Source organism: Hemicordylus capensis, chromosome 1 (assembly GCF_027244095.1).
Source record: "Hemicordylus capensis ecotype Gifberg chromosome 1, rHemCap1.1.pri, whole genome shotgun sequence".
NCBI lineage: Eukaryota > Metazoa > Chordata > Lepidosauria > Squamata > Cordylidae > Hemicordylus > Hemicordylus capensis.
In genome coordinates, this window is record NC_069657.1 from 170,174,374 (window position 1) to 170,200,193 (window position 25,820).

The following is a 25,820-nucleotide window of genomic DNA, read 5'->3' on the forward strand; positions in this document are numbered from 1 at the left end:
AAGTTTCTATCAAAGCAATATCTATCTATCCATCCATCCATCTAATTCTCTAAGGCATACCTGTGGCTAATCCCATGTGTGGCAGCTCTCGTGAGAGTTCATGAGCAGAAGAAGCACTGTGGTGATTTGGCAGTGGGGATTCCATATGCAGATAGGGAGAAGCAGCCTGTGATGGTTAAGGTGAGTTGGAATGTAACTGTTACTGGTTGGAATAAGTTCTTGATTGTAGAGGAGACGAAAGATAGTAGACAGGGGTCTGCAAAGAGAAGGGTTGTGAGGGAGAAAAGAGAAGGAGGCTGCTGTTGTGTGAATTAGATGGAAGAGAGAGGGAGGGAAGGGATGGGAAGGGAAGAGAAGAGAGAAAGAAGGAAGGAAGGAAGGGCAAGGGACGGGCCTGAGCCTGTCAGAGGCTTGAGAGGAATGAGCAGTCATGGCGGTGGTGGCAAGGAAAGACCCAGTCAAACACTGCTGCTGTTTGGGGCTACTGAGACCATTGGTGGAGGGAGGCAGACAGGGAAGGGACAGGCCCAGGCCTGTCAGCGGCCTGAGAGGAACGAGCAGCCATGGCAGTGGCAGCAGTGAGGAAGGGCCCGGTCAACCACTGCTGCTCCTGTGGGGAGGAGTGGGGCTCGGGTGAGGAGGTCTCTGGGGACAGGGGGCTGCAGCTTGGCTAATAGGCACCACAATGCTGCAGCCATGACCAAGAGGGGTGAGCAGCATGGAGTAAAAGGATGGAGGAGGAGGAGCAGGAGTGCAGCTCAGGTAAGGGTTGAGAGATCTCTGAGGTGAGGGGAGCAATCAAGTACTAGTGTGCAGATGCTCTGTGTGGGTTAAGCTAGTATATTTTTAATGTTATATTGAAGTGGCTACAAGTTGAATAGAACATGGGCAGCACTTCTGTGTTTATTTGACTCAGTCAAAAATACCTTTTGCATCCTATATGTCCCTCCATTTCCCAATAGCACTACTGATTCTAGCTGGTATATCACTTAATATAAAAAAGGCTCATTTCATGATGTGCATGCAGATGTTTCAGTTTCCAACAGAAAAAATCATCATGAGCTTTTTCTCAGCAGAGCAGCATAAATGAGTTTTTTTTAAATTAAAAAGTTCAGTGATGTATTAATATCCTTAAATACATAAACATTTATCAGGAATTTAAAGAAAAACCTTGTCATGACAAAGCAGGAATTTTTTTTAAAAAATGAAGTGTGGAAGAAATTCTACCTCTAGCCCTTTTGAACTGCTTCCTCCTGGGCAAAGGGAAGCAGAACCTGTTTCATTAGGCCTCTTTCCTCAACCTGAGAATATGAGCCCCTCTTGCTCCTCCTACATTTCTCCTCGGCAAACACAAATGTCCTCCTCACTATCTTTGGTTCCACCACATGAGCACCAGACACAGGCCTCTGGTTCCTGGTAGGCAGACATGAGCTGAAGCTGCTGTTTCTGTCTTTTCCTTCATCTAAAAGAAATGGGTCCCTTAGATTCTTTGCCCATCGAACAGGATGAAAACTTGATGAGCAGCCCCCTTTTGTGTTGCCATAGGAAGTGGGCAGCACAACATCAGGGAGAAAGCAGTAGTTAAACTCCTCCCAAACCCCAAGTTTCTGTTCCATCTCCTGGTCCTAGAGGGGAATAAGGATGGGAGCAGGGACCCACAAATTTAGGCTTAGGTCATCAGTCAGCCAGTATTGGTGGTCATCACCAAACCTCCTCCTTCCCTCAGATCTTTTTCTAGCACACAGTAGAGGGCTTAGGAGAGAAGCAGATTTTCTGTCATTTGTCATTTCATTTGTCATTTCTGTCATGGAGATGGTAAAAAACAGCGGGAGCATTCCCGTATTGCTCAGAAAGAATTCCTGCTGTTTCCTACTTTTACAAAAAGGGCAGTGGAAATGAGACCTCTGGTGAAGAGATCTGTGTCGTGCTGGGTATCCTGCTCGCTAGAGGGCTGGGTGTACTCACCACTGGCAAGTGGATTTGTAGATGATGGGATGTGTGTGTTTCTAACCCTGCCTTGCTAAAGAGTAAGTACGCACCCCAAGTAAGTACTTTTGGAAGATCAAAATGTAAGAAGGAGAGAGATACCATATTTGATCAAATAGAAGGTGACACTAAATTCAAAATGATGCCTTTAAAGATAGAGGTTAAATGCAGGTTATACCTGTATTTACCCAAAAGAAAGAGGACTCTGAATTCAAATGGCCCCTCTATATTTAATAGGAAAGAACTGGGGGACCTCGTCTTGGATTCAGATAAATACAGTAGTTTTTATCTACTTTGAGGATTCTCAGTCTGCATTTCTTTCCCAAAGTAGTTGTTGTTTTCCTTCTTCTTTATAAACTACTAGTGTTTTCAAGCCCGTTTTAATAACGGGCGCTAGTAGGGGAGAGTTCCGCCCACCCCCGCCATCGCTCCCGGGAGGCCGCGCCACTGCCGGAGCCCTCGCCGGCCACCGTCCGTCCGCGCGCTCGCGCCAGCCAGCCTCCTCCGCCACCACCTCCTCCTCCTCAGTGCTGTCCCTCAGGCGATGGAGCGGCGGAGCCGGAGGCAGCTGGGCCTGGAGGGGCGGCCGGTCTCGGTCTTGGCCGCCGCCCTCTTCCTACTCCACCTTCTCCTGCGGGGTCCAGGCTCCGTCTCGGTGGCGGCGGAGGGGAAGGAGTGTGCCAAGCCGTGCGCCCACGGAGGGCACTGCCAGCCCAGGACCGGCCAGTGCAAGTGCCAGCCCGGCTGGGTCGGGGACCAGTGCCAGCACTGCAGGGGCCGCTTCCGGTGGGTGAGGAGGGGCCAGGCGGGGCGGGGGGCTTCCTCAGCTCGGTCGCGGGGGCGGCGGAGGGGGAGCAGCTCAGGGGTCCCAGCACGCTGGTGGGGCTTGAGGTCGGGGCTGTTTCATTGCGCACCCCCTTTCCTCTCTGCTACTGCCTCGGCCGCCGCTTCTCCTCCCTCCCGGCCATCATGGCCGCCTGGTGCTGGCGGTCGTGTCTCCCTCGGTCTGTTCTGGGCATGCACTCCGCGCATGCCCAGAACAGCCCAAGGAGGCACGGACCCTCGCCTTGGTGTCCACGGACGGACACCAAGGCTTTTATTAGAGAGGATATGGAGTGGTAGTTTATGTATACAGTCTCCTTAAGTGGCTCAGCGGGGAAATGCTTGACTAACAAGCAGAAGATTGCTGGTTCGAATCCCTGCTGATACTATATCGGGCAGCAGCGATATAGGAAGATGCTTAAAGGCATCATTTCATACTGCGTGGGAGGAGGCAATGGTAAACCCTCCTGTATTCTACCAAAGAAAACCACAGGGCTCTGTGGGTGCCAGGAGTCGACTTGATGGCACACTTTACCTTTACCCCAGAGATTTTTACATCCAAAAAGCGAACTGAACTAGTTTTTGGCCCAGCTCCTAGGAACAGCCTAGGAAAAGACTGGCAGGAATAAGAAAGCCAGCTCAGCTGAACATGCAACCGGCTCTAGTCTACTCTTCTTGCCTGCAACAGAAAGGCCCAGGAATGAGTCAGAGACAGACTCGGGAAACTCGGGTGTATGCGCAACAATGCCAAACAGGAATGCAACAAGGAAGCATATGAAATGAAGCAAGCTGCTACAAAATGTCCTACATTACAAGCCTTCTTGAGAAGTACTCCTTAGTTACTGGTGTGGTTTTAGAGGAAGACATTTTGGAATTAAAAAGGGACAGGTGATCCTTCTCAAACAAAACAGAAAATGCTTGATCAAAATGGTCAACATTAGCCTGATACAGATTCATACTCCTAGATTTTGTTGGGGGATTCTAGAAATCTGGAAATTTTTAGTTCAACTTAAGTGCTACATTTAAAAAAATCACATTTAATACTGAAATGCATTTTTCATAACAGAACTTTATAATAGGATTTGTATTTTCAGCAAAGGATTAAGAAGTGTCTCTTGACATGTTTTAGAAGTGTTCTTTCTGATTTCATTCTCCCGACCAGTGAAAATTCCTTAAAAGAAAAAAAAGAATTGCAGCAAGATTTATTTATTTATTATATATACACTGCCCCAAACTTCCATCTCTGGGCAGATTACAAGAACCTAAACACAGAAATGAAAACCTTAGAATGATTTAAAACCACAAGTCTCATTTAAAAGCTTGGGTGAATAAAGGTGTCTTTAGAGACTTTTACAAAGAGATGGGGAAGTTCTTATTTAAGCAGGGAGAGCATTCCAGAGTCTTGGGGCGGCAACAGAGAAGGGCCGTCCCTGTGTAGCCACCAGACGAGCTGGTGGCAACTGCAGACAAACCTCTCTGGTTGATCTCAATGGGCAATGGGGCTTGCAGTGAAGAAAACGTTCTCTTAAATAGCCCATGGCCTAAGGGCTTTATAGGTTATATAACCAGCAACTTGTATTTTACTCGGAAACTTATTGCTAGTCAGTGCAGTTCTTTTAATATAGGAACAATATGGTCTCTCCAAGATGACCTAGAAACCAACCTGGCTGCCTCATTTTGTACCAACTGCAGTTTCCATACTATGTACAAAAGCAGCTCCCACATAGACCGCATTGCAGTAGTCAAGTCTAGAAGTTACCAGCATAAGTACTACTGTTTTGAGGTCATTAATCTCAAGAAACGGAAACAGCTGATGTATCAGCCAAAGCTGATAGAAAGCACCTCTGGCCACTGCCTCAGCTTGAGACACCAGGGAGATGTTTGCACCCAGAAGCACTCCCAGTCTGCCTATCTGTTCCTTCTGGGGACGTGTGACCCCATCCAAAGCTGGCAGATTAAGATTGTCTCCTGAATTCCAACCAGTAGTCCCTCTAATTTTTTTCATTTCTGTGCAGAATGAGGTTTTTTCTGGGCGGCAGTATCAAGGCACTGTGTGCTCACATGCATTCAGAATGGGGCCTTCCTAATTCAACCTGAGCAGACATCAGAAAACTTGTGAGCGTGTGCACGCCCTAGAGGGAACAGTGGTTCCAACCCCATACAATAAGTATCACTGTCCTATTTCGATTCATTCTCAGTTTGTTATCCCTCATCCAGCCCATCACTGCCTCCAGGCAAACATTTAGGGGTTTATGCCTTCTCCTGATGATGCTGACATGGATAAATAGTTTTGGCTGTCATCTGCATACTGATAACACTTTGCACCAAATCTCCTGATGTTCTCTCCCAGCGGTTTCATGCAGATATCCAAAAGGAACAAAATAGTCACACTTACTCCATAATTCCTCATTGGAGATTATGCATCAGGCTGACCAAGGCTGTCTCCACCCTATAGCCCTGAAAACCAGTTTGAAACATGTCTAGATAATAAGTTTCCTCCAAGACTGTCTGGAGCTTGGAGGCTACCACCCTTCTCAATTATCTTGTCCAGCCATGTAAGGTCAGAGAGAGGCCTATAGTTGCTTAATTCTGGGGGATCCAATGCAGGCTTCTTCAGAAGTTGTCTAACAAATGCCTCCAATTCCTGCCCTCCATTAGGGAAGCATTTATAATCTCTACCAGGCCTTCTACAGTGACTCTCCTGTTAGATAGTATAAGCCGTGCAGGACAAGGGTTAAGAGAACAGGTGGTAGGCCGCACGATTACAAACAGCTTGTCTATAAGAGTCACAAACTGAAACTGATCCAGCCTTATCACATAAGAGGAGTTGCTGGACACCTCTGCATTAGACCCTCTAATAATTGTGGAGTCTGAATCTAAGCTGGCCCCAATACAAGAAATTTTATTCACAAAAAACCCTCATTTAAAATGTCACAGTGGTTCCAAATTGATGGTTCCAAACTCTGATTCAATGGAGGGGCATGTACTAGCCCCCTCACAACCCTAAAGAACTCTGCTGGGCATGATGACCTTGCAGATGCAATACAGTCAGAAAAGAATTGCTTCTTTGCTACAAGCATTGCCTGAGCATAGATCTTCAAATGTACTCTATGTTGTAATCTGTCTGATTCGAGTAGAGTCTTTCTCCACTTGCACTCCAGTCGTCCACCTTGCCGCTTCAGCCCCCATAGTTCTTCTGTATCCCAAGGGGTCAATTTTGAAGTGGATCAGAGAGGACACTTAGGAACGATCATGTCTACTGCCCTGGTGAGTTTGCTGTTCCAGCTCTCCACTAAGGCATCAACAGAATCACTGACAGGGCCAATACTAAATCCTTCCAAGGCTTCTTGGAATCCTATTGGACCCAATAACCTTCTCAGTCAGACAATCCTAACAGACCCCTCAAACCTGCAGAGAAAAAGAGCACTGACTGGCAGGCTAAAATCTTGACTTTTTTTTTTAAACCTGATTGGAATGCAAACTGGAATGCAAATTGGAAGGCTTAGTTAGGGCTTAGCAGCTTAAGTACTATTAAATAAAACCCACAGATGGGAATTTTTAACTATCAGATGGGCAGAATTTTGCTTCCCCAGTACAGTCAGAAGAAAATCATATGTAAATGATTGAAAAACACAGCTGCACCGAAGCAAGAAAGCTATTTTTGAACTAATCTGGTGTCTCAGTTTCAATCAAAAGGACTTCTCTTTCCTTAACATTTGCTTGATTTCCATACAGAAGCTGAGGAGCCTGAGGGTCTGTTCTGCTATTATTCCCCTCCCCTTTTCCCTGGAGTCAAAGCCTCCTCACTAAGGCTGGAGTACATGTCCCAACCATTGCTTGGATGCAAACTCTCCCTAAGCCTTGGGAGAAACCCAAGAAGCAACAGCTTGCTCAGGGCCATGTGGGGAATTCATGGCTGTGGTTTGAACAACTAGCTTCCTAGCTCAGATTTATGAATATGCTTAATTACAGCAAACACCACAAGTAGCAGTACATCAGCAGAAAAGAGCAGAGGCGGCCCCGTAAGGGTGGCGCTAGGGTGGGCAGTGAGAAGTACTTTAAAACTCATTAACTTGATACTGCTTGCACCTATGTGGCACCCCACAAGGCATCTTGCGCCGAAATTATCTTGCCTACTGCGCTCTTCTGGCCTCTGCGCATGTGCAGCAACCACACAAATGGTTGCCGCGTGTGCGCAGAAGACAGAAGAGTGCCATAAGTGGGACAGCCTCATTGTGAGAGGACAGGCGGGGTGCCGGAGCTCGCAGGTGCAAGTGGTACCAAAGTAATGGTTTTTAAAAGGTACCTCCTGCCCCACCCTGTGGCCTGGTGCCACCCTCAAGGCCCAACTCTGGAAAAGAGGCTGTCTACATTCTGCTATTTCATCCATAGCTATGGTATATTAGCACATTAGTCAGGGGTGTGTGTGTGTGTGTGTGTGTGTGTGTGTGTGTGTGTATTCCCATGCACCAGATAGTACTAACAATGTGCTGCCTAACCATATAAATCAAGAAGTCTGTAATGTAGAATCAGAGCTCTCTATATTTAGCAGGGGAAGAGCAACTGTACCTATCAAAACCCAGCATAGTATCCCTCCAGTGGCTGTTGCCCACAAATTTTTAGATTGTGAGCCCTATGGGGACCGATCTTATTTGTCTATGTAAACTGTGTTAAGAACTTTTGTTGAAAAGCGGTATATAAATATTTGTACTAGCAGCAACAGGGACGACTACAAAGTCTATGACCACATGCAGAAGTAATCTAGAACAAAGGTGATGGTCCATCAGCAGATCAATGATACATTTTACAACCACCCTAGCACCTGCCATGTTTCTTACAAAGAGTGCTGGAGTGTGTGGGCCTTGGTCTTATATTATTTAGCATAAGTCAGGATGCTTCAACTCTAAAGAAGTCACAAGAAGGCACTATTGCTTTGTAAATTTAAAACACATAAATGAGCCAAGGAGATTCAAGAAACGTAAAGTAGATCAAGCAAGGTGAGAGTCAGTAGCATTAACATCTATATATGAACACCTGTAAATTCTGTGGACCACCATATTCAAAGCAAACAGCTTCATTTATCAGGATACAAATTTAACACACAAATGTAACTGAATATTCCTAACATTACTCCCCAAACTGCAAAAGTCAGTCATCAAGATTTAAGCTCTATTCTTAGGGTTACTTCATGCAAGTTGCTTCCACATTAGCGGTTTGGATATCAGTTGATTACTCAGCTTTTTACAAAGAAGCAATCTATAAATACATAAGAACAACCCTGCTGGATCAGGCCCAAGGCCTATATAGTCCAGCATTCTGTTTCACACAGTGGCCCACCAGATGCCCCTGGGAGCCCACAGGCAAGAGGTATGTGCATGCCTTCTCTCCTGCTGTTGTTCCCCTGCAACTGGTATTGAGAGGCACCGTGCCTCTGAGGTTGGCCCACAGCCACCAGACTAGTGGCCATTGAGAGATCTGTCCTCCATGAATTTGTCTTAGGCCCTTTTACAGCCATCCAAGCTAGTGGCCATCACTATATCCCATGGCAGGCAATTCCACAGATTAGTTATGTGCTGGTGAAAAAGAACTTCCTCTTCTCAGTCCTAAATTTCAGGGATGAGCCTTCTCCGTTGCTGCCCCTGGACTTTGGAATGCCCTCCCTGTTGAAATAAGAGCCTTCCCACCTCTGGTAACTTTTAAAAAGGCACTGAAGACACACTTATTCACCCAGGCTTTTAATTAGATTTATGGTTTAGATTTTAATGCTGGTTTTAAATGATTTTAATGTTGTTTAGTATTTGGATGATCTTAATTGTTTAATTGATTTAGTTTTTGATTTTAATTGTTTTGTTTTTATTTGTTGTAAACCACCCTGAGCCATTTTTTTGAAGAGCAATATATCAATCAATCAATAGATCAAATAAATAAATTTCCCAACCTTCAGTTTCATGGGATGACCCCTGGTTCTAGTGTTGTGAGAGAGGAAGAAAAATGTCTCTGTCCACTCTCTCCACTCCATGCATCATTTTATAGACCTCTATTATGGCTCCTTTTAGTTGCCTCCCTTCCAAAGTAAAGAGCTCCAGATGCTGTAGCCTAGCCTCATAAGGAAGGTGCTCCAGGCCCCTGATTATCTAGGTTACCCTCTTCTGCATCTTTTGTATTTCTACAATATCCTTCTTACGATATAGTGACCAAAATTATACACAGTACTCCATATGTGGCTGTACCACACATTTGTACAAGGGAATTATAATATTAGTTAGCATTTTTATTTTCAATCCCATTTCTAATGATCCCCAGTATGGAATTCACCTTTTTCACAACTGCGGTGCACTGAGTCGACATTTTCAATGAGCTGTCCACCTCTCTCCTGGTCAGTCACCAACAGCTCAGATCCCATCAAAGTATATGTGGAGTTGGGTTTTTTTTTTTGCCCCAATATGCATCACTTTACACTTGCTTACATCAAATCACATTTGCCATTTTGTTGCCCACTCCCCCAGTTTGGAAAGATCTTTTTGCAGCTCCTCACAATCTGCTGTGGATTTCACTAACCTAAATAGTTTAGTGTCATCTGCAAATTTGGCCTCTTTGCTGCTTAACCAACTTCTAGTTCATTTATGAACAAGCTAAAGAGCACTGGTCCCAGTACAGATCCCTGGGGGACCCCATTTCTTATTTCCCTCCATTGTAAAAACTCTCCATTTATTCCTGTCCTCTGTTTCCTATCCTTCAATACCGATCCACACATGAACCTGTCCCCTTATTCTATGACTGCTAAGTTGACTCAAGAGGCTTGGTGGGAAACTTTAATCAAAAGCTTTTTGAAAGTCCAAGTATACTAGGAGGCTATTCTTACGACCGCGGAAAACCCGGCTAAGGGAGGCCAGCCAGGTTTTCCGTGGTCTTGTGCATCACTGGGAGCTGTGCAGCTCCTGGCTGCTAGCCCGCCTATTTCCCCCTCCCCTAGAACAAGTTAGCACTCTGCTAAACTTGTTTCCCTGATCATAAGTTGCCTTGGCGACTCACAAGGAGATCTCCGACCGGTAGGCTACAACAAGTCTCCCGGCATCGGGGGGCTTCTCAGAATGCCCCATGCACTTGTGTGGGGCATTCTGGGACTTCCATGGGTCAAGCAGCCCCCGATCCCTGCCCAACTGGCTCTGTGACAGAGCCAGTAATCATGTGGGTGGCCGATCCGGCCACCCAGGGAGGAGACAGCAAGCATTTGCAGGGAGGTAAGCGCTTTCGGGCTTCTTTCCCACAGAAGGGGGTAGCCTCCTGGAGAGATTGTGAGGATTTCTTCTATGTCAACTGGATGACCTTTATCCACATGCCTGCTGACACTCTCAAAGAACTACAAAAGTTTAGTGAAGCAAGACATGCCCTTGTAGAAGCCATGCTGGTTCTTCTTCAGCAAAGCCTTTCCCCCCTATATGTTTAACAATTTTGTCCTTTAGTAGGCTTTCCATCAATTTACCTAGCACCAAAGTTAATCTAATTGGCCTATAATTTCCTGGTTCCCCACTGGATCCTTTTGAAAACTGGAGTTACATAGCTACTTTCCAGTCCTCTGGTACAGAGCCTGATTGTAGGGACAAGTTACATATTTTTGCTAGGAGATCAGCAATTTCACATTTGAGCCTTCTGTAGGGTTTATATCCAGGAATAACCATTGGTTCTCACCGTTCCATCAGGTTTCTGTTACACCCACTATATCTATATTTTTATTTGTAACCAAGTACTCCAGCTCACCCATCTTCTTTCAGAGGCTTCCGGGATTGGTATATAGACACCTATACGCTGAATCTCTTACCTGGTATTGCCATGTGCTATCTCCCTTATCATCAGTTGATCTTTCTGGCCAGTTGTCATGTGTTTTCTTCTGCTCAACTCCTGGCTCTACGCTGTCCCCTTCTGGTTTATCCGAAACATGTGCACCCTCACACCTTAGGGGATTTTGCTTGCCAAACCAGGTAACACCCAGTTCCTGTCAGCTAGCCCCCAGGCGTCATTTTAAAAGCTGCTCTGCGACTTTTTTTATTTAAACGCCAGCAGTCTGGTTCCATCTTGGTTCAAGTGGAGCCCTTTTGTACAGGTTTTGCTTGCCCAAAATGTATCCCAGAACCTAACAAATCTAAACCTCTGCTCCTGGCACCACTGTCTCATCCACGCATTGAGACCCCTCAGCTCTGTCTGTCTCGCTGGCCCTGCACTTAGAACAGGTAGCTACCCTGGACTTCAGTATGATACCTAAAACCTAGGTTTGGCTTCCAGGACCTCTCGGCTACGATGACATAGTTGCCAAAACAATACATTCCAGTGTTTTCCACATTGCCCTTTCACCTAAATTCATGGCAATTAAAAAATTTTTAAAATGCAAACGTAGCATCAGTCTATCCATTGAGGATGGGGGAATTATTACTGATGCTTCTTTCTGCAACTGGCCCTATTTAATATTTCCCCCCGCAAACTGGTTTCTCTGTCCCTTTAATTGGATTGTTTTATTTGCATGGCCATGATATCCTAAATGGGCCTTCCGTATGTCAGTTCTTGTTGGGTTGTGTCTGCATGTGCATGTGTGCACATGCACATGGTTTCCTCCTTGAAATCAAAGAAATTCCTATATTTTATTCCCAAAACTCACAGTTGTAATTTTAAAGATAAAATGAAAATAAGCTAAGGAGCTAAAGAGAAATAATTCTGGCTGCAAGATAAAATTAGGAATTATTGCTTCTCTGCCTCCAGAAACAGGAATGGACTAATTAAGGGTTGATTCAGGAAGACTGCAGTGACACAAGTGAACAGGAAGCAACCAATTAAGAAGAGGCAAAAGTAGAAACTGGTTTAACAGAAAGGGATGAAGAAATTCTCAGTTAAAGGGCCAGTTGCAGGCAGAAGGTGGATTTTTGTGGAGTAAGATTTAGTTCTGATTAAGCATCTATCTATCTATCTATCTATCTATCTATCTATCTTCACTTCTATACCGCCCCACACTCGTGTCTCTGGGCGGTTCACAATGATAAAACAGTTAAAAAAACACATAAAAACAAATAAAAACTAACAATTTAAAAATCAATCACAGAATTAAAAACCTAGACATTATTAAGAAGCTGAAAAAGCCTGAGTAAAAAGATGGGTTTTTAAATATTAGGATCTTGCTGCTGGGGGAAAGGTAATGCTGGGTTTTTAAAAGGAATACTGTACAGTGCTATATTAAATGCTGTTTGAACCACAATACTATATCCACAGAAAAGTAACATTTCAGCAGGGCCAAAGTGCCCTAGTATGGAAGCAGCTGCAGTACATTTTTCACACAGCAAACAATTCTACACATACAACATCCCACACCCACTCAAAGTCTCCATTGTCTGGTCATTCAATATTTATAGCACATTCCTCTTGCAGGAAACAGTAATATGTATCTCTTAGTACCCATCTGATATTCTACTCCATCCTAAAACATAGCACACTTAAAAAAAACACCTTCCTCCATCTTTGTGGATGGGTACAAATACGTTCTAAAAATCATTTTTTAAAATGGTATGCAGAACAAGATACTGTTTGATTTCAAGCCAGAGCATGGAGACAGACCAGGTGGGCTGTCATTCAGGTCAAAGGAGCTAAGGAAGTGTGAGGCTGTATTTATCTTGCAACCCACTCACTAAATTTTAATTGGTTACCCCTACACTTTGTGATCCCATATATATTTCCACTGTTAACATCTTTAAACACTCCAAGCCAATAGTGTTCTATTACTGGCTGCAAAATGCCCAATGTTCACTCTCAGTGATCCACATATTAGTCAAGACTTTCTGTTTAACCACATTATTGCAGTCTGACTGCATCTGTGCAAAAACATCTTTCAGCAACAACCTTGTATTGCAAGATCAAACCCACAGCCACCACTTTGTGATGAATCACTTTCAATCTTGTTTCTTGATCAAGAGCTTTCCAAACTGCAAAAAGCTCATGAAGCCATTTCCTATAGTTAACACAGAAATGCTTCTTGCATTTTTTTAAACCAATGAGAACAGTATCCTCAGACCTCAGGTTTCACCTGATTCTGTTCCAATCAAAATGGCCTCTTATTCACTTTAAGTGTGGCTTGATTCTGAAGCCAGGTGTTGGAGATGTGGGTCTCCATAAATAGCCTTTGGGCATATGTACTGGAGCTACCCTAAGGTTATTGATTTTTGGCATGAAGTGCAGCTAAGTTTTGTTTGTCCTCATCTGCATCATTTTCCTTTAATCATTTGCTTCTAGATTAGATTCCATCCTTACAGATGGTTTATGGGTTCAATAAGCTTCTTTAGTGGAAACCCAACATGCATGCACGTAAACGCACACGTGTCTACGTCCTAGAAATCAAGACATCTATCACTGCATAAGTTTGTGTGGGCAAGAGCTGACAATGTCAGAGGTTCCATGGAAAAGTGGTCTTACAGAGAGTCAGACCTTGGGTCCAGCTTGCTTCGTATTGTCTACACTGTCAGCAGGCTTCCAGACGGATACTTACCAGCCCTGGAATTGAACCTTCTGCATACAAAACAGATGCTTTCCTACTGAACAATGGTCCTTCCCTTGTCAGATATAGCTGATAAATCATACATAAATCTGAAGTTGGTTCTGGTCCATAAACACTTATATTACAATAGACTATTTTACATGAGTAAAATAGGGTATCTTGTTGTGTACCTTGATAAAAATTAAATGGAAGCTTACCAGGACAACCATTGGGTCATTTTATCTTTCCAATGCCATACAATTTTTATGCCATGCATTAAAAGGAATCAAGATACAGACCCCTTTTCTTATAAACTGTCCCCATTACATGTGCCAACCTAGACAAGGCTCTAAGGAACCTGAAAATCCCCCTAAGTGTTGAAACATAACATGCTCAATATGGGAGAATACAGAGTATCATACCAGGGTGAAGAATTGAGGTACGATACTCACATTTATATTGTTCTTAATTCAAAGCTGCATTACAGCTTGGTTGTAACAAAAATTCTTTTCTACAATTGCATTTTAACACATTTTGCTAATCCTAATTTTCTCTACCTCCTACCGCACTAGCTTTCTGTGAACCTACCAGACCTCCCTCCTATCTTTCCATCAAACATTGTGTGCATACAATGCACGCTGTTTCTCCCTCTGCACTACCAAAAGATTCGCACTGCCTTTCGCCACTGCACCATATTTTATATTGTTTAAAATGTTTTGTAAACCACCTTGGGAATGTTTTAATAAAAGGCTGTATAAAAATCTAACAAAATATTTCCATTTTGTCATCTCTGTGTCCTTCTTTTCCTACGCTATAGGTCACTCTGCATTCTCACCCCACCCTACCTCACCTCCTTTGTTGTTTTCTTTTTGGTTTTCCATTTCCAATACACAGACACATGCTCTATTTCTCCTAACAGAGCTTGGCAAACACAGCACACAAGATTTTTACTTGCCCAGCAGTTCACATGCTGAAGATGTCTCAGATGCAGGTACGGTACGCTACTCAGCGTGGCTAGCTGGAAAAACTAGTGCAAACTCCACTACATACAGGAGAACCTCTAGATTTGCAGGGATTCCATTCTCCGCAATTATCGCGGATAAGGAAACCGCAAATACTGAGTAATTGTGTCTATGGGATTGTGGAGCTTAGGTTCCTGGAGATTTAAATAAAATGCCAAAAATTGGTTCAATTGTCCTAGAATCGTGGGTTAAATTGCCCTACCATACTTGGTCTCTCTTCAGCTGTCCATCAATGCACCCCAATGCTGCAACGTGTTTTTTTCAGTGGGAGGAAATTACCTCATTTCTGCCCACCCCCAACCCATGGATATGTGAAAATCAAACCTTTATTGGCTGTACCCCATTCCCCCTGTATACCAACATCAACTGTCAATCACCTTACTGCCGATATGTGAAACCGTGGATGTCGGGTCCGCAATTTACAAGGTTCTCTTGTACTTCTCAAATCAGGAAGAGCAGGACCAGTGAGGACTGACACGGCCATTCTCAACCCCGACCACACTTTTGGTGGCTTTGGGTGGGCCCAAGAGTCAAACTAGACATTTCAAATTAGTTTTTTGACTCTGCATTCTCCTCCCTTGTCCCCGTTTTTCACTGTCATTTAGCAAATAGCAAGTGTAAACCAGATTAGAACTGTTGTGGGAAGTAATGAGGCTCTAACACTGTACCCGTGCCATGGCCCCCATCCAGAGAGCATGAACAGAGGCATACCATTTCACCGGGGGGGGGACGGGACTTCCACGGAATAGGTTCTGTAATGAATCACTTTGCTATTTAAGATTAGTTCCTGTTGTCCTCAGTATTGAGTCAAATTGACAATCCTAACACTTCTCTCTCTAGAATGTACTCAATATCTTATTTACTGTAACTCTGCAGTAGAAGAGCTAACAAAGAGAACAATCGATTGATGTCACCTCTAAGAAAGGTTGCACTAAGTCTTCAACATTTGAACTGTACCAATAAATTCAGGGGAGGAAAAATAAGCTCTGGACAGCACTGTTTCGCAGTAACTGACACAAGCTAGCTTGATAGTTGGAAAAGTGGTGTTTTGGTGGAAAGCACTTTCTCAAATGGTTGGCAATGATAAAGTTACCTTAAAAGTACTGAGCAAGTTTTGAACGCATGCCATTCATTTATTCAGCTAAGCCTAACTAGTTGTAGGGTCACAAAATGATCCTGTGACCAGGTTCAGAGAGTCAATAGCATTATCTTATGATTAGAAAACAGCTATTCAATTATGCTGGGCACCAGATATGAGTCCATATAGTAGAAGATATAAAACACAGAAAGAGAGAATAGTATCATGGCTTTCACACTGACAGTTTTACCTATTTGTAGATCAGACATATGTACCCATTTGAGCAGTGGAAACGGGTACAGTGTGTATGGAGTCTGTCATCACAGTTGCTACGGCTGCATTTTCCACTTCTGGTTTGCAGCACATGCATCTCCCCAATGGAGAGCGTCATGAAAGGAGCTTGGAAGAAGTTTAGAGCCATTTTTGGACATTGCAAAGGCAGTGTGGAAGGAGTTTGGAGCACGTTGCAGGCATATCTCCAGGCAAGGCCAAGGATCAGTGCTGTAATCCTTCAGTGTTTCTTATTACTGGATTGCGGGGGGGGGGGGCTCTGTATATGCTGTTCTTCTGTATTCTTTGCTGCTTGTACAGTTCTGTGCTGTAGAGTGATTTTTTGGTATGTGCTGCAGTTTGTACTTGGAGTGTCAAACCATTTTGGGAGCAGGCAGGATGGGTAGTGGAGGCATTTCTGAGGAGCTGAAGTGCCCAAGGTACAGTGCTATACCTTGCAGGCAAGCAGGGCTTTGTATGTGCTGCTCCTCTATAATCTTTGCTGTTTGCCCTGTGGTGTTGTATTTCTATGGTCCTTCTGTCCCATTACTGTAGAGCAGGCCTGCTCAACTTAGGCCCCCCAGCTGTTTTTGGACTGCAACTCTCCTAATCCCCAGACACTGTGGCTAATAACCAGGGATTATAGGAGTTGTAGGCTAACATCTGCTGGAGGGCCAAGGTTCTAAGCCTTGCTGTAGAGTGATATTTTTTGTGGGAGTGTGGGACCATTTTGGGAGAATGCAAGGCATGGGTTGGAGTTGCAGAAGTCATGGTACAGTCCTGTAGTCTGGATTGGGGGTTTTTTGGGGCGGGGTAGGCCCTGTATGTGTTCTTCTGCAACCTTTGGTGTTCGTACTGCAGAATGATAAACCTTTTTTGCCTGTAGTGTTGCAGGATCTGGGAACTGAGTAGTGTGGAGGCTTTTTTGGAGAGTGTGTTGTGGAAACAGATACAGTGTGCTGTAGTCTTTTTTCCTTTCTGTATCGTGTGCACTTTGTTCTGCTGACTGCTGGGCTAAGAACTGTTCTGCACAGCAATAGCACAGAGAGCCAGCGTGGTGTAGTGGCTAGAGTGCTGGACTAGAACCGGGGAGACCCGAGTTCAAATCCCCATTCAGCCATGAGACTTGCTGGGTGACTCTGGGCCAGTCACTTCTCTCTCAGCCTAACCTACTTCACACAGGTTGTTGTTAGGAGAAACTCAAGTATGTAGTACACCACTCTGGGCTCTTTGGAGGAAAAGCAGGATATAAATGTAAAATAATAATAATAATTTTTATTTTCTCCAGTCATGCTGGGCAAGTGTAAAGCAGGGAATGTTGATGAGTGGAGGCATCCAAGTTAAAACATTTGACATGTTTAAAAATATTTATGAATACCCATATAAAAATAATTTCCAAGTAAAACTTTGGATTTTGCTTTAGCATAACATTTAAACAACACTAGGTGTCCTTTATTCCCCATCCCCTCACTGAACAAACATTTCAGTTAAACTAGTTTTGACTATTGGACATGTTTCTAAGATACCTATACTGCAACAAAATTATTATGTTTTACTAAATACAAGTCAAACATGTTAAATCTGAGCAGATGATTTCCCAGAATATCTACACGGCTGCCTGCAGTAGTATACATGGGAAATAGAAGAGATACACTCAAGCAAGTCATCTTGCACCCAAAAAGGTACAAGGTAAAATAGCACCTTCCAAAATTTTCATCCCTTCTTGCACAGGTTTGACAAGAAAGCAGTTTGAAAGCTTTCCTGTATGTTCACTGAATCCAGCTCTGTTCTTCTGATTAAAAGTTTCATCAAATCCAGCACTTTTCCTTACACATTACACTGCTGTCAGCTTCACTTTGTTGTCATTTCAAAGGCAAATTCAGCCAGTTTCAGCTTGGTCATAAGATCATTTCGGAAAATAACTTAAGTTTTAAGTAGCAGAAAGACACCACCCAAGATTTAGTTTCTGCATGAAGGTACAAGTATTTCCAGTTAAACACATCAACAATAAAAATATGTCAGAAATCCCCTCCCCATCCAAAGTTATGAAAGTTCTCAATTACACATTAACATTAAAAAGAGGAACTATTATTTGTTCAGCTGTGGGAACGTTTTACAAGTGGAAGGAGCTGGATGACCTCAAGTGCTCTTAGGTTCTTTCCTTTGAGACTACAAGTGTATTTCTCATACAACCAGATGTTCAAAACTGTTCTTGGATACATCCTATGAAAAGTGTTAGAAAATGGGAACAAGCAAACTGAAAGCCACACCATTCATTCATATAAGCAAAATAGTAATGACAGCACCCAAACACAGCTACAGTAATTAGACAAAATATACTAACATCCAACTTATAATTCAGTTTTATGCATTTGATTGCCTTTTGTTTTCAAGTAAGCTGAAGCAGTCAGATGTGCAGCAAGGCAGATGTAAGTTAATTGGCAAGCTTTCTTCTTATGAAAGATTCTTCTTTGTTTATACAAACTCCCACCCCCATTGTATGTATGTACGCACGCATGGAATTAAAGAGCAGCCCAGAGAACCATGCTGCTAGGTTCTACATGACCTCAAGGAAAGCAGTTTTTTTAAAGTCAGGGAAGTTTCAAAACAATATTTCTGATATGTGCACAAGAAAGGGACGTTTCAAAGCCCTTGCATAGCTTTCTGAATTTTGGTTATAACCAGCAGCCTTTGAGAATCTACTCAAATGCAGCAATCCTGTGCATGCTTACTTAGAAGCACATTCCCTGAACTCAGTAGGACTCACTGTTCCCTCTAAGGTGTTTGCACATGCAGGCGCTCACAAGTGTTTTGATGTCTGCTCAGTTAATTTTAGATCCCACTCAGGTTAAATCAGGAAGGCCCCACTCTGAATGCACATGCGCACACACTGCCTTGATACAGCTGCCCAGAACAAAACTCATTCCGCACAGAGATGAAAAAAAGTTACAGAGACGACAGGTAGGACTGACTTTTGAACAGGAGATCGTGTTTTTAAAAGCTACTCCTGGGGTCTGGGAGGAATCTCAGGAACAGCATGGGATGTAGTTCAGGAGGGGAAGAAGCATGGAGACACAAATGGCCTCTGCGCATGCGTGGAGGTCACAGAAATAGCCTCTGCACATGGCTATCATTTGGTGGTGAAGGAGCCACCACGGTGGATGTCTCCGCCTCCACCACCTCCAAATTAAAGGTAACAGTACGCTTTCTCTCACCCCCTTCCTGCATTAGTATAGGGAATGCCATTTACTTGTAAAGGGTAATCCTTGGACCAGTACCCACCTTTGGGGGAGCTGGGCCAGTTCAAATTCGGACTGCTTGAACCAGGCCGGCTCAATTTGAACCACTGTTTGAATAGATAGCACACACATCTCTAGTGCAAGTGCCTTCCGTGAGTGGAGCTTCACTCACAGAAGGTGCCTCCATGCAGCTTCTGATTATTCCCTCCTCCTCAAGCCCCACCCTGCTCAGCAACATATCCTATATCATTCTCAAGAGTCCCCCAACCCGCAGGAACAGCTTTTTGGAGGGCTCAGGGAAGTGCCCTAGTTAGGAAGTGGAGGCAAGACTACTTGTGTGTGCTGTTGCACTAGTGTTACTTAGGATACAACCCTTGATTTGTCTTCAAGCACACACTTTTGTACAAGGATTTAGTCCTTGTACTATTTCTCTGCTACTTTCATAACAGTAGCAGTAGTACTGGATTTGGCAATAAGCCATCGTAACAACTATACTAGAATATCAATACAACTCAGTCATATATATAGCACTCAGTTATCTAGATAACAAGTGCATGAAAATTAAAATACATTTTATCTTGGTGTGTAGAACCTATGGTTCAAACATATATGCATTGCAGCATATGCAGAAAAGAAAACTATAATTCATATCAATTCATATCAATAATTCTGCAGGAAGATTTACATATGCAGCTCCTGGACACATCAAGGGTGCCCCTGGTGGCGCAGTGGTAAAACTGCCGCCCTGTAACCAGAAGGTTACAAGTTCGATCCTGACCAGGGGCTCAAGGTTGACTCAGCCTTCCATCCTTCCGAGGTCGGTAAAATGAGTACCCAGAATGTTGGGGGCAATATGCTAAATCATTGTAAACCGCTTAGAGAGCTCCGGCTATAAAGCGGTATATAAATGTAAGTGCTATTGCTATGCATAGACAGAACTGGCAGAGTCGTTTAAGGGAGCTGGGTACCCTTCGGCAGCTGAGGGTGGTAAAGCTGGAGGAGCAGAGATCTTGGGTAAAGGTGTAATGAAAAACAAGAACCAATTACGGAGAAAGAGGACCATGGAGAGCTTTTAAAAAGTAAGGACAAAAATTGTGTGCTGCAGAATGGCATGTGAAGTGAACTGAAGGAGAATGGGGATTGTATTCTTAATAAATATACATGTATCTCATATATACCACAGGGATATATTATCTCATTATATAATCACTTTGTCACGTTACTTTAATCATATCATCACACAAGGGATTTCTATGCTTTTAATCAAGAATCCGCATTTGAAGACTTTGGTTTCAATCTGTTCACAATGACTATTGCTGATATGTTTTTTGAAAATCACTGAAAACTTTCTGAAAAGGGAAGTTAGACTAGCTATGGGTCAGATAGAGGAGTTTAGATGGATACAGGTCAGTTAGGTAAATTAGATTCCGTAGATAGCTTATTTTCTAACAAGAAAAAACACAAGAACACAGACCGGGTGTGTGTGTGTGTGTGTGTGTGTGTGTTCTGCTAAGAGTTGGCCCCCTGGTCCTAGTCAACTGACTAACAAAGATATTTTTGCAAATGATGCAACAACCAGAAATTCATAATTTTTGCAACCAAGACAATTTTTAATCATTCTAAAATGACATTTTTCTAATTAAGATGGGTAGAATCTTCTAATTAGAAGTGATCTATCAAACCTACCCAAAAACATCCCTTGGGAGGCTATGACTTTCCCCTGAGACAAGGCACTGTAAAAGTTTAAGCCATGGATTTGATTTGGGACTTTTCACCCCATTTGGGGGATTTTTCCTCTCCTTTTTGGAAATCATCTCTTCATGAACCTTTCAACTTTCAGAATCGTTCCCTTAGCTTTGGGCTTCAAGCTCTAGCTATAGTTCTTGTGATTTTTCTTTTAATTTTTCATCGGGTATCCTGTTTGGTGTTCTAGCCTTTGTGTTGCTGAGACTGATCTGCAGACTGATTGGGCAGGATTGGCAAAATGCCTACTGAATTATTTAATACGTCTAGACTTTTCAAGATTAGCTCTTCTAATCTATCCTAAACGCAACTGGTCAGGACTCAACCCCATAGCTAAAATTTGGCTAATTTTTTAGAAATCAAAAATTCTACCGGAACAATTTCGACACAAGTGTTTTGAATAGATGAAAAGACCATTGTATGAAAGAGGAAGGCCAGAAAGAAAAGGCTGCAGTCACCACAGTGGGAGATGACCACAACATGAAGAATTTTAGCCAAAAAAGAGTGAATGAACATTTGCAACGCTATACAGGGAGAAAGAGCACAACTTGGCAATTAACTGGACATAAGGAGCAAAGGAGAGTAGTGATGGGTCCAGACCGGTCCGGAGGCCATTGTAAAGGCCTCCGGACTGTCCGGACCGGTTCGGACCTGGCCGGTCCGGTTGGAGGGGGTCCCTTTAAGGGTGGGGAGGGTTTACTTACCCCTCCCGCCGCTTTGCCCCCTCCAGTGCCCGTAGTTACTGTAGAAATTGGGGTGGCAGGATACCTCCCTGCCGCCCCTTCTGCCTCCTCCTCATTGCAAAAGGCTGCGACAAGCCTTCTGCGCACGCGGCGCGCGAGCTTCACGTCTCCCCGACGCGACGGGTAGACCGGGCATCCGACCGCTGGAGGCCCGGTCTACCCACCGGGACGAGGCTGGGTAGACCGGGCCTCCGATTGCCAGAGGCCCGGCCTACCTGTCGCGTCGGGGTGATGTGAAGCTCACGCGCCGCGTGCGCAGAAGGCTTGTTGCAGCCTTTTGCAATGAGGAGGAGGCAGAAGGGGCAGCAGGGAGGTATCCTGCCGCCCCAATTTCTACAGTAACTACGGGCGCTGGAGGGGGCAAAGCGGCGGGAGGGGTAAGTAAACCCTCCCCGTCCTTAAAGGAACCCCCTCCACAGTGCCGGACCGCAGTTGTGCGGTTCCGTGCACACCCCTAAAGTAGAGGGAGTAATCAAAGACAAAACCAAGGCTCAGTGGCTAATCTATAATTGTGATTCTGTTGAGAGATATGGAAATCATCAAGGAAAGTGAGCATTGTGAGGAAAAAAAAGAAATTTATTCTTAGACACAATGAGTTTGAGAAGACCTCCAAGTGGATACAGATGAACCCTGTTATCTGTGGGGCTTCTGTTCTCTGCTACAACCACACGGATATTATAACTGTGTATAATGGGGGTATTAAGGCAATGGGAATGGGGGTAGGTTCCTGGGGGCTGGAAAAGGGGCAAAAAGCAGCAAAAAAGGAAAAGGGGAAGAGTGCCCAGACCAGGTTCACAGTCTGGGGGGTACTTATTGATTTAGCACTGTCGCTAGAGGCTCAAGTGGCCTCTGTGGCTCAGAGCGCCTTTTATCATTTTCTGCTGATACACCAACTGCAACCTTACCTGGATAGAGATAGTTTGGCCACAGTTACCAAGCAAGATTTTTAATGGGATGTTTTCATCATATCATGCCATTGCTTTGTCAGCTGCACTGGCTCCCAGTCCATTTCCAGATCCAATTCAAAGTTCTGGTTTTAACCTTTAAAGCCCTAAATGTCTTGGGACCAGGTTACCTGAGAAAGTGCCTTGCCCCACATGTCCCGACAGACCTTAAGATCTTCTTGGGAGGCCCTGCTCTGAGTGCCCCTGCCAAAAGAGGTGAGGCAGGTAGCTACTAGGGAGAGGGCCTTTTAAGTGGTTGCACCCCATTTATCGAATAGCCTCCCCAATGAGGTTTGCTTGGCTTCATCACTTTGTTCTTTTAGATGCCAGGTAAAGACATTTTTTGTTCACCCAGGCCTTTAAAATTTTTTTTTAAATTTGATTTTTGAAACTGATTTAATAAAACAAGTTTTAGAATTGTTTTGTATTGTATTTTGTTAGGGTGCGTTGTGATTTCATGTGTTGTGTGTTTTTATTTGATGTTTTAATGCTGTGTTGTGATCTGCCCAGAGAACAATTGGTTATGAGGCGGTTAACAAATAAAAGTTTTGAGAATGAAGAAGAGAGTAACATATATGAACATAGGGGAAAAGGGAACATAGGGAAAAGGGCATGAAGAGAAACACAAACTGATAGTGCCATGGGGAAGAAGATGGTAATCAGGAGAGAACAAGATTAAAGGGGAGGGTTTAGATGAGAACAGCAGAGTGATCACCTCCATCTAGAAATGCAGGGAAACAGAAAAGGACTGAGTGAGGTGGAGGGATATACTGGGAGGTAAAAAGATTGCAGTGGATAGCTGTAGTATAAAAGCAACTAATAAAAAATTAGCACTACCCTAGTAAAACATTTACTGAAAACCATTGCAACTTTCTATTATAACCAGGGAAAAGGTTTCCTACAAAGTATATACAGTGTAAGTGAAGCAGTCTAAATCAGGAAGAAATGTGTCCTAAGGAACATCTGGGCAGTTGAACAAGTCGCCTAGGCTGCTTGTCTAAGAGGCAAAGATGACAAATTGACAATTAGAGACAAAATACGGTTTGGAAAATCCTCAGTATAAAAAAAGACATGAATAGAAGACACAATAGAAAGTGTTTGGTGTACAGCAGATTTAAAAAAAAATGAAGCCACTAGAAAGGTCAACCAAGGACTCATGACAGAGTTGAGGCCAAAAAGTGAGGACACCAGCTTGGGGGTGGGGAGACCAAATGAACAGAAACTAATTCTGAAGAGAATAGTTTCCTCCAATTATGTTCTTTAAGAACTAGCACAAAACCAGACCTTTAAGCCATCAAATGAACAAATGAACTTCATATTGGCTCTAGACATCTGAAAGTACCATTCATTTCTATAAAATATCTAACACTAGCTACTACCACTACCACACTGAGTATCACTATAAGAACTGTTTGGAACTTCTTAAATCTTTTCTAATAAGTGGAATACACTTTTCTCTCCAACCTATTGAAAGCATACACAGTTCTGGTATTCATAAGATAAAGGGTTAGTTCAGGGGTTCACAACGCAAACGACCAGTGGGCCAAAACCAACCATGACTTGGTGTGCGGGACTCGAGGTCAATTTTTAGGCCTGAAATTTAGGGCACTGGTTATTAAATTAATATTTAACTAATATTAATTTAGTTACGTTGAATTAAATCAAATTAAAATGAAATTCATTACAATGAATTTATGAATTACATGGATTACAATGAATTTAAGTACAATTAATGTAACGGTTGAAACTTTGGCAAATTCATTTTAAATTTAATTCCACTGGCCTTCAGCCCTCCTCACCTCAGTTCTCCGGCCCTCCGAGTGGGCGGGCGGCAGGAGCGGTGGTGAGGCAGCATACGCTGTCACTTGCCTCCCACTGGATCCTGAGCCGCTCTGATGAGGGGCACCGCTCGCTTCCCCCCAGCTCTTAAGTCCCTCTGCCTCCATCAGGAAGCAAGCAGAAGCAAAGGCTCAGGTTCTCCTGTTCACCACTGCCTGCCCAGACTCCCGAGCCCTTCTGCTTCTACTGGGGCCAGGAGCCTGTGAAATGAGGGTATGCATGCACCCTGTGTCTCCATCAGGACACATGTGCACCTTCATTCCCAGGAAGCTCCTGGCCTCGGAGGCAGGAGGGCACAGGAGCCTGGGGAAAGTGAGCGAGTCTCCATTTCTGCCTCTGCAGCAGCCCCCTGAAGGGAGCAGAGTGACTTGGGAGCTAGGACTCCATGGGAGGCGGGAGGCAGCAACCTGCTTCCATTGTGGGCCAGTGAACTGCAGGCCATATGTTGTGCAGCCCAGGGCCAGTGTACTTCCATTTCTCAGCTACCAAAAAACAGAACAGTGGCATCTCAGATGCCTTGTGAGGTCATTCTACATTTTAAACTGGGTGAACAGAGCTAAAAGCTGGATAAACATACATTATTTAGAAGGCCACTTGCCATGCAGGCATGTAAAGAATAAAATCCATCAGAATTCAAAACTAAATTCTAAACTAAGATGTATAGCAATTAGCCCATTAACTCAGGTGTTTACCCCAACACCTAAGGTGTTTACCCCAACACCTAAGAAAAAGGCCTAAATATTTAAAAAAACCTGTTCTAACAAGAGTGAAAATAGATTTTCTCCCAGACGGTGGGACAAAAAAAATAAAAATAAAAAGGACAAAAATAATCCTTCTCTTGTTAGTGTGCTTCAGTCTTTCCTCCTGCTTTGTTTCCAGAAGATCAAGATTGAAAACCTCATCTGGCAATATAGCCTGGTTGATCCTTTGCCTAGCTTGTATCCAGGGTACCCAGCTTTCTGCCCTCTTTCCCAGATTGCTTTAGTAACTCAAGCACCCGTCAACTCATCAGGCCCAATTTTAGAGGTTCCTGTGGAGAGAAGCATACCTCTTATTGTAATGCTTCTTGCTAACACAGAAAAAAGGTTAATTGCTATTTTAAAAAAGTTTCGAAAGGAACTAATTTTAGTGCCAGTGTCAGAGATTAAAAGCACAAATTAGGTTCTTAACACTTTTCATCTCAAGAACAAAGTTACAGTACTGACTTCTAAATAAGTTTAGCTTGCACTTGGCATTTAGATGAGTCAGAATGTATTGTATATTGAAGATCCAACACTTCACAGGGGGGGAAAAAGCTAAGCCTGTGTCCACATGCAAACACATATCCAATAAAATAACGTCTCTGAGCTCAGCCTGCCAACCTTTTTGTTAGCCAGCTTGAAAGTAAATGGAATCTGTCTGCAGAGACAGAATGCTCCCTCAGCAGTTCAGAATGAATCTCAAGCCTGTGTTCCATTTTGTCTTTTGTAAGCGCAAGGCATTCAACACTATAGTGAACTGACAATTTAAATAACTACATTTTAAAAACAAACGCAGCATTGATGTTAATGTGTGAAAATGGTCCCAACCCCTGGGAGCCTGGGTTCCCACCATTGTTTACTGTGACAACAGGATATAATTGCTT

General features: G+C 43.7%; 1 protein-coding gene and 1 long non-coding RNA gene across 3 annotated transcripts in view; both read right to left on the bottom strand.

Moving 5' to 3' along the window:
- Nucleotides 1–25,820, bottom strand: part of DARS1 (aspartyl-tRNA synthetase 1) — a 137,185-nt gene that overhangs the window by 43,826 nt on the left and 67,539 nt on the right. The window lies entirely within an intron of this gene.
- LOC128329130 (uncharacterized) lies at nucleotides 3,858–25,818 on the bottom strand. Its single transcript, XR_008309532.1, has 2 exons — nucleotides 24,157–25,818; nucleotides 3,858–3,979 (listed from the first exon to the last, which is right to left on the bottom strand). It is a non-coding gene; the product is annotated as an uncharacterized LOC128329130 (long non-coding RNA).